The sequence below is a fragment of the Diospyros lotus genome, chromosome 10 (assembly GCF_014633365.1).
Source record: "Diospyros lotus cultivar Yz01 chromosome 10, ASM1463336v1, whole genome shotgun sequence".
Classification (NCBI taxonomy): domain Eukaryota; kingdom Viridiplantae; phylum Streptophyta; class Magnoliopsida; order Ericales; family Ebenaceae; genus Diospyros; species Diospyros lotus.
This window is the reverse complement of record NC_068347.1, coordinates 34,342,863-34,355,684: the sequence shown is the minus strand read 5'-3', so window position 1 is coordinate 34,355,684 and position 12,822 is coordinate 34,342,863.

Genomic DNA, 12,822 nt, shown 5'->3' with positions numbered 1-12,822 from the left:
TTAGTAAGAGCTTTCAAAGTGAAGATATGCATATTAATGTTGCTATAAATCAATTAAAATGTTTTCTTTCTTTTTTTGAAACTTATAGAGAAAATGAATTTGAATCCGTTATGATTTCTTCCAAAGAACTTGCAAATGAAATGGAAGTAGAACCCATATTTCATGAAAAACGTGTGATTCGTATGAAAAAACAATTTGATGAAAACATCGATGATGATAAAACACAATTTGCTAAAGAATCATTTAGAGTTTATTATTTTATATACATGATTGATCAAGTCATTTATTCACTTAGAAATAGGTTTGAGCAATTTGGAATATATGAAAAAAAATGAATTTCTATACAATTTCAAAAAATTAAAATCAATGGATAAAGATATTTTAAAAGAGTATTGTTTGAATCTTGAAATCGTCTTAAATTTGATGAACTTTATGATATAGATGGTTTAGATTTATTTTTAGAATTAAGAGTGTTACATAAACTTTTCAAAGGGAAAAAAATAGTCTAATGGAAATTCTTCATTATACAAAAGAGTCAATTCTTTTTCGAATGCATATATTGCTTACAGAATATTATTTACAATTCTAGTTTCAGTCACTTCTGCAGAAAGAAGTTTTTCAAAATTAAAGTTAATAAAATCATATATGAGGTCAACTATGTCTCAAGAACGATTGAATGGATTAGTTATATTATCTATTGAACATGATTTATTAAATAAACTTAATTATGAAGATTTAATAAGTAATTTTACATCTCAAAAGACAAGAAAAATTGATTTTACATAAAACTGAATATAGTTTAACACATGTTTGTGAAATGAAAAGTTGCTCATTATTGGTAAATTTTATATTTTTAATGTTATCAGTTTAATATTTTGTTTTATTTTCTTCTACAGGAGAATCAGGAATGTATAGTTTTTTGCTTAACTTATATCGATCTTCTTAGAGTTTTAATAAAAATTAGTTTTGCTTTTCTTTATTTATTGTAGTAGATTGTTTAGTTTTTTTTTTTTTTCTGAAACATTATATTTTAGTTAAAAATTCATTATCATTTAAGAGATTATTGTATTTTGTAGTTGATTAAATTTTATTTTTTTTTAATTTAGTAAAATGATGATTTTTTTTAAAAATGTGTATTATTTATTTTTTTATAAAAATAAATTAATACTTCGAGAAAGTCTAAATAAATTTTTTCAGGACCCCTATACTCGGGCGGGTTCTGGCTAAATCAAACCATAATTTCAATTAGGGCCACTCCTCCTGCCTTGGCCGGCGGGATTGTCGGACCGGACAACCATGCTACAAGAAAAATGTTAAAATGAATTGGGGCTCAAATCTGTACGTCATTGTACAAACCTTAATATCTCATAACTATCCAATTGGCCCAGTTCATTTAAGGCCTTACAAAAGGTAGGCCCATTGGTCCACAATATTTTCTTTTCTGTCTTTTATCTTTTTTTTTTAAACTCTTACTATTTTCTTTTTCTTTTTTTTTTCCTTTTTTTCCCACAACTCCAAGACTTTTCCAGCTCAACCGATGATAAACTCAACCCAGCTTTGCTTACCACTTGCATGGGATATGATTAGAAGGAAATAGAAGTTTGATTTACTAGAATTAATTAAATTGAACTGATCGGAGTTGTCTGTTTAGTTTGATTCGATTAATTTTTCTTATAAATTTAATTTTTGATTATTTATTTATTTTTTTATTAAAATAATAACATTAACCGAACGCACTAAACTTTAAAATGATATTACTTTTATATTTATAAAACGTAGTATTTTTTTATTTTGTGTGTTTTTGATCAATTATTTTGATTTTGATTTTTTTGTATTTTTTGTATTTATACAATTTGAATTCAATTTTTTCAGTAATCGAATCGACCATTTGCACACCTCTAGGTATGATTAAGTTCAACGTTTCTATGCATCTGTACTTCAATATGTTAAAAAAAAATTAAAATAAAATAAGTCAATTTAATTTTTTTTACATGTCAAAATATATAAATTAAATTAATTTAAAAAAATAAATATATAAGTGTAATTTAAATAATGAAAAGTTTAAATTGATACATGAAAAAAATGAAAATACATTGATTAAATTAAATCACAAATACAAGTACAACGATTTAATTAAAATAACAAAAAAATTTAAATAATCAGATAAAAAAATATATATCCGTACAAATTCAAACGTACTTGGTGAACTTCCCCAGCATCCTCAATTTGTCTATTATTCATTCATAGTTTTGCGGGTGGTGGTTGATTACGTATCCATCCATTTTGAGTTGCAAAGTGGTCAACAATGGTGTCCATTCAACTACATGATGATGGAAACAGCCCAAGAATTAAGCTGATAATTATATCATCTTCAACCCTGTAATTAGCCTCTAACTCTGTCATCTTCTTCGATCATCCTTAACGACTTTAACTTGGCCCGAAAGTGACCGTCTAGCTGGGTTTAATTAGTGATGCAATTATGCACCAACAGCACGCTTTCAAGACTAATTCAAACGTTTGAAATAACCTTTTTTTCGACATCGACTTTTTTTTTAGGTTTCGTGAGTACCGAAGTAAACCTCGAGAACCAATTCGTGATCGTTCATTTTATGGTTTTTAGTATTTTGCCAACACTAGGAAATTTTCGTATTTTTGTAGTTAAAAGATGAAAAAGCGATAGTCTTTGAGAGTGACTTAAGGGGTGATCAAACGGCTCAATCTTTTTCGAATCACACATGAGATAGTTGTCTATCATACGGCTCACCAATGGAACTTGTCTTTATGGGGGCTCACTTCGGACAGGTTTGGATCACAATTTTTTTTTCTTTCATTTTCTTCTATTTAGGTAGCATATGTTAAAATGAGCAAAATAAGATTGAAAAGTATTTTAAGATTTTTATCAAATTATTTATTAAATTTTAAAATACACTAGAAGACACAAACATAATTTTTCTTATCTATAAGGATCAAGATATGTTTATTTTGAGAGAAGAAGAAGATAAGCGTATTTAGAAAAATTTAAATAAGAAGTCATGCAACTCCTTTTCTAATAAATTTATTTTCAAAAATAAAACTTTTTCCATCAGGTCAAACCATCTAATTGTCTAGTGCACACCAACAAATATCAAGAAAATGCAATCTTTCGCATTTTAACTCGAAATCACGGTTGCATTTCTTTTATTTTTAGGCAAGAATTACGTTTTTTCGCCCTAAAATGTTAAGAGGTAGAAACTATATTTGTGATTTATTCAGTTAGATTTTATTTTATAATTTATTTTGTAAATATGCTTAAATTAAAAAAAGAAAAGAAAAGAAACAAACCTAGATGACCATAAAATCAATTCAAACAAGTGGTAGCTATAAAATGTTAAATTTAGTTGTCTTAGTCACTTATCAAATTGGACAAAACCCATTTGGATTGTGGAATAATTTAGGGCAGAAGAGATGAAATTAATAAGGACCCACCACCTAATAAGATAATATCTTTGAAAGATATTTGATTCAAAAGAAAGAATCAAAGAATCTCAAAGGCTAAGAATCAAATCAAAGATTCCAATGGATGAATCCCTTGGTGGGCATGCACACACAAAGCAAGATTGGGGTGTTTAATTGCTCGCCTTCGTTACATAATCAATTAAGAATGTGATTGTGACATTAGTTAATTAATTAAGTATTTAATTATAGTGATCCTATGAATATGATCATCTTCTTGTTAGTATATAGCCATGTGGTTGAGGATATTTTTAGAATTCTGACGAAGATTTGACATCATGCTTAAGGGAGAATAAGTCATTGTGCATTATAAGTTTTATCAACCATGTTATGTCACTTATTTTGTTTGTCAAAATATGGAACGTGACCTACCTATTTTTTTGTTACTTTGAGAAGCGATTCATATATCAAATATTATGTTTCAAAGTTTGAAAATATCTTAAAGGTGATCTCATCGGGAATCTTGGTCAACTATTAAGACTTTGACTTATAAAATGGGTAAGGGCTCAACAAAAAAAATAAATTGGACATCTACCCTAGGAACTCACTAATATTCACTTTAATTAATTTTCAAAGTATAAATTTGATTGTTAGAGATTGTGCTGGGGGACAAAAACTCTGCCTTCTTGGGATATGTCATAGTTTAAAGGTGTAGACTTTTTTTTTATTGTTTTTAAATTTTAATACAATTCTTATTTACAGAAAAATAACATGTGGTGATCCTTCTAGCATCATCAAATTTCCAAGCGATTTAAGGAAATCTCAAAACATTTTGCTTCGAGTAATTTGGGTTAATTAAGGAGGATATGTATGACAAATTACGCTTAGTTAAAAGGATAATAATTTTTAATTTTATTTCATTGTCTGAATACGTAAAGTATCTATTTTAAAAAAAATATTTATTTTACCTATACTCAAATGATGAGTTGCACGAAATATCACAATTATAATTAAAAAAAAATTGTGCACTTGTAACTAAAAAATATAATAAAATGACATAAAAGGAAAGTACCAACCTCTTACCTAAAAATTTAAAGTTGATTAATATGGTTAACTTGTTGGCCTAACCTAATTAATCAACTTCCTTAATTGGTCAACGAAGCTATTGCTAGCATAGGCAACCCCATGTAACATATTATTAAGAAATATTGGGCTTGCTTCTCCAAATTAATCTTTGTACTTTGAATATATAATTAGCATGCATACATGATATATATATATATGTTGGCTAAATATATATTTTAGTTCCTATACTTGTTTATTTTTTATTTAAATATTTAATTTTTTATTATTTCAATTATACCGATGAACTATATAATTTTCAATCAATTACACTTTTAAACTTTTTATTATTTCAATTAGGAGTGTATAAACGATCGGTTCGATTACCGAATTGACTGAAATCTACTGACTACTTAAATCGAACAGATGAGCAAAATTGAACCAAACTAACTGATTAAACTAAAAAAATGTAAAAAAAAAAATTTTTTTGAAGAAAACTAAAGTAACCAATATAAAATACACAAAATTGGAAAAAAAATGATGTCGTTTTACAAAACATCAAAATAATATCATTTTAAAGTTTGATAAGTTCGGTTAGTTCAATTCTTTTAACCAAAAAAACGAATCAAAACTAAATTTTTGAGAAAAATTAATCAAATCGAACTGAACCGACAAATTCGGTCAATTTAGTTTGGTTAGTTAGGGTAAACTAAACTTTTGTTCTCTTTAGTTTCAATTACATCCCCGAACAATATAATTTTGAGTCAATTCCAAACATTGGCAAATTTATCGAAAACAATGAAGTCAGGGATGTAATTGAAATTGAGTTTATAATATCCGAACTAAGTTCGCATCCAAGTGATTTATGATATTTAAACCCAAGTCTAAAATTGAGTTTAAAACCAAATTTAATTAAATAGATCTAACACATGCATCTTGAGGAATATTTTGACACATAATTATTATATAGTTGTGAAGATGAAACTTAATATGAGAAGTGTTTTGGGTTCCCTAGCTTAGAGTCAAGACACTTGAGAGGCATCTTTTGACACTTACAATGCTGTCATTGTTATGCTTTTAAGGATAGGCAAATTTCAAAACGCAAACTCTTTTGTCTACACAAATTAATGAAGAAAATGATGGCTAGCTAACCAATGTGCCAATGGGCCACAAGTTGGTGATGGTAGCATGCCCAACTTGATTAAATGGAATGGCTCCTAGTAAAATCATATTTTCTACTAATATGATTTTTTGGTGTATATTAAGTAAATTTATTAATTATTTATAATAATTAATCAATATTATGACTTATTATGATGTACGGAAACATCTCAGAGCGCTGTTTTGATATTTCCGAAACGTTTATGTTTTTGAAATGTTAAGAAATACAAAAAAATATTTTTGAAGCGTTTTTATAATTTTATAAACATTTTATAGTTATTTTATGATATTAAAAAAATATTATAAACGCGTTTCCATTCATAAAGAGATTAAAGACGGAAACAATTCCATCCCTAACTCAAAATTTTTAGTTTTTTACTGAATTTTTTTAAATGCGTTGTGGAATTTATGTTTATTTTTTAAATTAAATAATTATTTTTTATAATTTTTTATATTCAAAATTATAGTTACAAAAGGGTCCTTATTTTTTTAATTTACACGTTTTCCTGCATTTTCCTTTACGACTTTTTTGAAAATGTAATTTTTATATTTCTATTTTGTATCATATTCGTTTTTCATTTATGTTTTCGTGCAACTTAGGTGACTTATGTATGTGTAAATAAAAAAAATATTTTAAATAAAGATTTATTAGGTAACAATTAGTAGTTGTCGAGTAGTTTTTATATTTTTGTAAGATAAATTTTATATGAAGATTAAAGTTAGCAAAATGGTAATATTAAACAAATAACATAAAGGGTATTTTGCTTATATAATAATATAGATCAATTAAACTTATTAAATAAGTATTAGTGTTTTGAGAATCAGACCAAATTAACCGATTGAACCAATTGAACTGAAAACTGGCTAGAAAACCAATCTTGTTCATGACCAAAAAAAAAAATGACCAATTTTATACAAGAACCATGGTTGGATTGGTGAACGGAATGAATCAAGTTGGCTAAGTTAGTCTAGATTTTTTATTTTATTTTTAAATATTATCAAATAAAATAATAATTTAAGATATTTTAAATGAGTTGTGTCTACTATTTGAATACCCACTATTATTTTGTTAATATGTGAATAACTTTTTGTCTATTATTTGAATATCGTCTATTATTTTGTTAATATATGAATAAATTTTTGTTTAATTTATAATTTGTAATTTAAATATTTGATCACGAGTTTTATTTTACTTTCATTGTACATTTGTATTAATATTATTGTATAATTTTTTCTACTAATACGATAGTTAGTGTTTGTTAATACACTTTTAAATCTATTAAATCTCGTACAATAAATTTTACTTTATAAAAATACATCCCAATTGACCCGACTACTAAATCATAAACCTCTCCACTCTTGGATTCAATACAGTCCAAAAAAAAAAAAAAACTATATTCTAAAGGTGATAATGGAAAAGAATCTTTCTTACACCCTTAAACAAGGGCCTCTCAAATGGTTGAAAAGTGCTTTAAAAAGCAACCCTTATGGTTAAAACATCTATTTTCAATTAATTAATTAACAAATTCTTTGTGTTGTCAAGCAACACAATTATGATCATGAATCCTACTGCCTAACATTTGAAGTTTTTTTAACCAAGTTGTCATGAAGTTGATTGAAAACGACATAAAAAGGGGGAAATTTTAAACATATTTAATTCTTTTTTAATGGCATTCTATGTATTTTAAAATTAATTCTTAAAGTTTACATGATTTCAATTCTTTGCAAACATATCCCTTTCCTCAATTTTAATGTTAACGTCATATGCTTTATGTTGAAAAAAAGATGAAGATAAAGCCCAGATGGGTTTAAAGCGTTTCATTGATTAAACTTATCTTGAAATAATTGTGAGATAACAAAATCGTCTTCAAAGTAAGGTAGATTTTATAATTCTCTTTTCATCTTCTACCATCACTCTCTCTTTCTCAATTCATTCCAAATTGTTCGAATATCAAATCTATAAACCCACTGAAAGAAAAAAAAAAAGAAAAGAAAAAAAGAAGGCATTTCCGTCTAGCGAATATCTTCCTTCTTCTTTTAATTTTAATATTTTTGATTAACTTTAATTTTATATAATTTAATTAAAAGTATTAAAATCAAAATGTAGGCTAATTTCTTAACAAAGAATAAAAGAAATAAATAAAAGTCATATATATTTTTATATATTTTTTAACCTAAAATATAGCAATACTTTTTGGTCTAAAATGGCCAAATAATGTCACAAATTCAAATATTTATCAATTAAAAATATTTTTATGTATTATTCCAATTTAATATTTTCCTTTCTTCTACTTAATATTTTTGATAATTAAATTGAATCTTACTTTTTCTTTTACTAGATTGGCATCTTACTTTGTATATGCATAGAAATGCATCATTTTTTCAATTAAATAAGTATATTGATTAGATTTGAAGGATCGATCATCATTCAATTCATAATTTTGCTCGTACATGCTTTTCAAATACGAGACTATCCTAGTAATTTTTGAGCTCGAGTATGTCTCCAGTACTCATACGAAAAAAAAAGTAAAGTAAAGGAAAGCAAGGTTTTGTTCCTCAATAAATTTTTTGATACTCAACTAAGTTACTATACACATAAATAACGCAATAGTAATGTAATAGAATCATAGTAAATACTGTACGCACCTCAGTTAGTTTGATATATTTAGATATTATGTCTTTATATAGATGATTTGTGCTAAAAAGATAGTCTAAATAGAATTACTTGGTCAATTGAGATAAAATCTATTAGATAAATCTAAAAAGCCAATTATCAGACTTGCTTGGACCTTGGATCTGCGAGTCAGAGGCCCATAACTTGGATATTCACAAACATGTATAATTTTATGACTTTTTTTAGATTATATGAAAATTTACTTTTTTTTTTAAGTTAAAAAGGTAATAACTAACTGTTTCAATAATTTTAAGTAAAAATTTTAAAATAAAATATATTAAAAAAACACTTTTTATTAAATTTTATGATATCAAAATATGATTTTTATTTAGACAAATAGTAAAAAAAAAATCAAACATTTTCGTGAATTTGTAAAATTTAAATGTTTTAATTTTGATAATTGTATCTTAATTAAATCTAATTTTATCCAACACTTAAAATTAACTTTGGAGGTGTGTGTTATTTCTAATACAACTCACCTATCATTAAAAAATATATGATAGTGAGATCTACATGTATAATTTTATTTTTTATTTTTTTATACATATACATGTGGACCTCATTTATATATTTTTTTATAACAAGTGATATGTTACATTAGCAAGTGAGATATAATTACTAAAATTAAAACTTTTGAATAATTTTATAAAAAAATGATTTTTTTTACTATTTGTCTTTTTTATTTATGTGAAAGTGTAGATAATAGATTTATTAATAAAATAAGAAAAGTAAAATAGAATCAATGATACATACATATATATATATATTATAATGAGAGAGAGACAGAGGAATCTAATGCTTGGTTTGAGATTCTAAATGATGCATTCATCACTTTCACAGTACTCGGTCAATAACATTGACACATCACCACCCACTCATTTCCACCTGTTCCTGCTCTTGTTCTAAATTACCATTTTATCCTCAATTAGCCCTTTCTTTTTTACATATACAATAATTTTTTTTTTTTTACGCACTATCACACATGTCCCTGCTATCTAGTCCACGATATTAGTAGGAGAGGTAAATCAGGAACCCAACAGCTAATTTTTGATCTCAGGCACACCCACTAACGTGAGAACGAAAAATTCATTTTTGAATCGTCCCTTAACTGTTGAGTTATGCCCTGGATAAATACTGTGGAAGTGTCAACTTGTTAGTCTTATCTTTCTCATTTTTTTTTATAAATTACCTTTCTTTTTACATTTGTATAAGTAAAAATTGTTGTTTATTTTATTTATATATATATTTTTTAAAAAACTAGTTGTGAATGCACCTCATTTTCACACCTCACTTTCCCACGCCTAAATTGTACGAAATCGAAAATAAAAAATGAATATGATATAAAATAAAAATAGAGAAATAATTTTCTTTAAAAAATAAAAAATAAAAATGTGGGTAAAATATCTAAATAAAAAAATATAGAGATATTTTTGTTAAATCATGCTAGATGTACATCATTTTTGTATATTTTGAGCTACACAAAGGGGTATTATGACTAAAATATCTCTCGTTTCCATGCGCTTCACGCGCCTTTATGTATCTCATGAAAGACATTTTTGTCATTGGTATACCTTTATGTAGCCCAAGGTGTACACAAAAGTGTACCAATAGCATTATTCATTTTTGTTACTCTTAATAAGTGTTTGAGATAATTTTTAGTTTTTTATTTTCTTGTATTTATTTTGTGTTTAAATAAAAAAATTAATATGTTCTTTGATAGTTTTATTAGTATTATATTATGCTTTTACCTCTAGTTTCCACGACCTATTTTTAATAAAACTCCTCAAATCGGTTATGACTCGTTGTTAAATAGAGGGTGAGCATTTGGTCAGTTCAGTTATCAAATTAATCGATTTGTTCTAATCAAATAAAATGATTGCGTAAAAAAATCGAATCAAACCGATTGAATAGATTCTCAAATTGAACAAATAAAAAAAATCAAATTGACCAAAAAAATCTAAGGGCCTGTTCTCTTTCCCGTTTTCGGGCCGTTTTCTATTTTCAGTTTTTGAAAACATTGAAAATGCGTTCTCTTTATCATTTTTCAAAACGCGTTTTTAAAAACAATTAAAAATTTTGTTAAGGAAACTCAAAACAACAAAATGTTGTTTTGGGCGTTTTCAGTGAAAATACACTGAAAACACAAAACATTTTGAAAACGCGGAAAACAGCCCCCAACCCCCCCCGGCGGGCACACGCAGACCCACTTCCCCCCCTCTCTCTCTCTCTCCTTCTCCCCCCATCTTCTCTCTGTTCTCGCTCTCCTCTTCTGGCCATCGACAGCCATAGCCACCGCTGCCGCCGACCTTCAACTCCACCGCCACCACAACCAGCGCCCCTCAACGCCACTGCGACCAGTACCGCAACCACCATCATCGACCTTCAACCCCATAGCCGCCACCGCGACCAGCACCCCCCTCCGCCACCTTCAACCCCACAGCCAACGCCATCGCGACCAGCCCCCCCACCGCCATCGCGACCAGCCCCCCATCGCCACTGCGACAGTATCGCGACCAGCGCCCCTCACTGCCATAGCCACCCGCCCCCCCCCCCCCCCCCCAGAAAACCCTAGAACGAAGAAGATGAGATGAGTTGCGGCTGATTTGATTTTTTGTTTTGTTATTTAATTTTTTTACTTTATTTATTTATTAAACTGAATATGTGATATATTTTATTTGTATTAATTTTTTTAAATGATATTTATAAGGTTGTTGATTTATTTTATTTTATTTAAATTTTATTTTATAGTTTAAAATTTTGAATCAAATTTATAATTTATTAAATAAAATATCATAATAACAAAAAAAAAATCGTTTTTAAAATTTCAAAGTAAACGCGTTTTCTAGTTTTCTGTTTTGAGAAATAATTTTTCAGAATGACAAAAAGAATGCATTTTTAAAAATTTCAAAACAGACACTCAAAACACAAAACTCAAAATGAATTCAAAACTCAAAACACAAAACTCAAACACAAAGAGAACACCACCTAAACAACCTAAAAGCCAAAATAACAGTGTAAAATAATGTCATTTTTTACATTTGAGTTGATTTGGTTATTTTGATTTTTTTGTTTAAATATTAAAAAATACTATTAAATGTAAGAATTTACTAAAAAATTTAAAAATCTTGAAAAATATTTGTACCTTTTTTTACTTTTTTTCAAAAAAAAAATCAAGATTTTTTGAAAACAAAAACAACGAACTAAAATCATTTTTTTTTTCAAAACAATTAAAAAGAAACTGACATCAGATAAATTATATTTAGACCCTTTGTGATTTAAGTCATTTGTAATAAAATTTTTTTTGTGGTTTAAAAATATCTTTATAGTCCCTTAGAGCTTACATGTTTTGCCTCAACATCTCATCCTGAGATATTTTTAAATTCTTATTATTTAAAAATATTTTTAAATGTGCTTGTGCATTAATTTTCTTGCTCGAACATCTCATTAAAATACATTTTCAAATAAATAGATAGGATGACTAAGCAAAAAGACTAAATCGTAAGAACTTCTACAGACATTCCAGATTTGATCGATGAGTTAATCATTTGATTATATGAGAGGCATTTACTCTCTTGTAATTGTCAAATCAAAATAGAAACTTTTATCGACATCCCTAGTAATCAAAAAAGTAATTGGGTCTCCTCTCCAATAGATATACCCAAAAAATAAAAAAAATGAGACCCATCTTTTTTGGACCACTTGAAAACCCCAACAATGATGGCCGTCTTTTCTTTCACAACAATGGTCTTAGATTTCTTTATCGCTCTTATTCTTTTAACCAACAAGTTTTATGATTGTAATACTCATTTTATTTAATGGTTACATCAGTTATAGAGGTGGAAAACATCTCTCTCTCAATTTGAGTGGTCTCATTCATGGTGATCACAATATGTTTTTCTTTTTTATTTTTTATAGCCAGGCTTTAGTGCATTTTATTCAATTATTAGGCATCATCTCCAAGATTGTTAGGTTCCAACAATGGTCGAAAACCTAGTTAGAGCCTTTCCCATTATTAGACCTCATCTTATGTTCTGACTATCACTGGAAGTAGTGAATCCTTGAAACTCATTTTTTTTTTAATTTTTAAAATAAAATAAAAATAAAAATAATTTAATCTAATCCTAATTAATACCATTTATAATAAAAAGAATACCTTAACAATAGTAAGAAAGTACAAAAATCTCCTTAACAAAAAATAAAAGGCTAAATACATATTTTTACCTTTATAGTTTTATATTTTTTTTGTGTGATTATTCAAAATTTTTATTATTTTAATTATACCATTTGATTATATATTTTCTAATCAATTATACACCTCAGTTAAAAAGTACAACATATGCATTAAAATGTCTAAATTACCTCTTATACAAGTGTAAACGACTACCATTTTTATCATAGTTTTTTTTCTTTAGTGGCCAACAATAAGGCATGTGAAGGTGGTGAAAGATGTAGAGATAATTGTCAGTGGTGGTGAAAGGCGAAGAGGTGAAAGT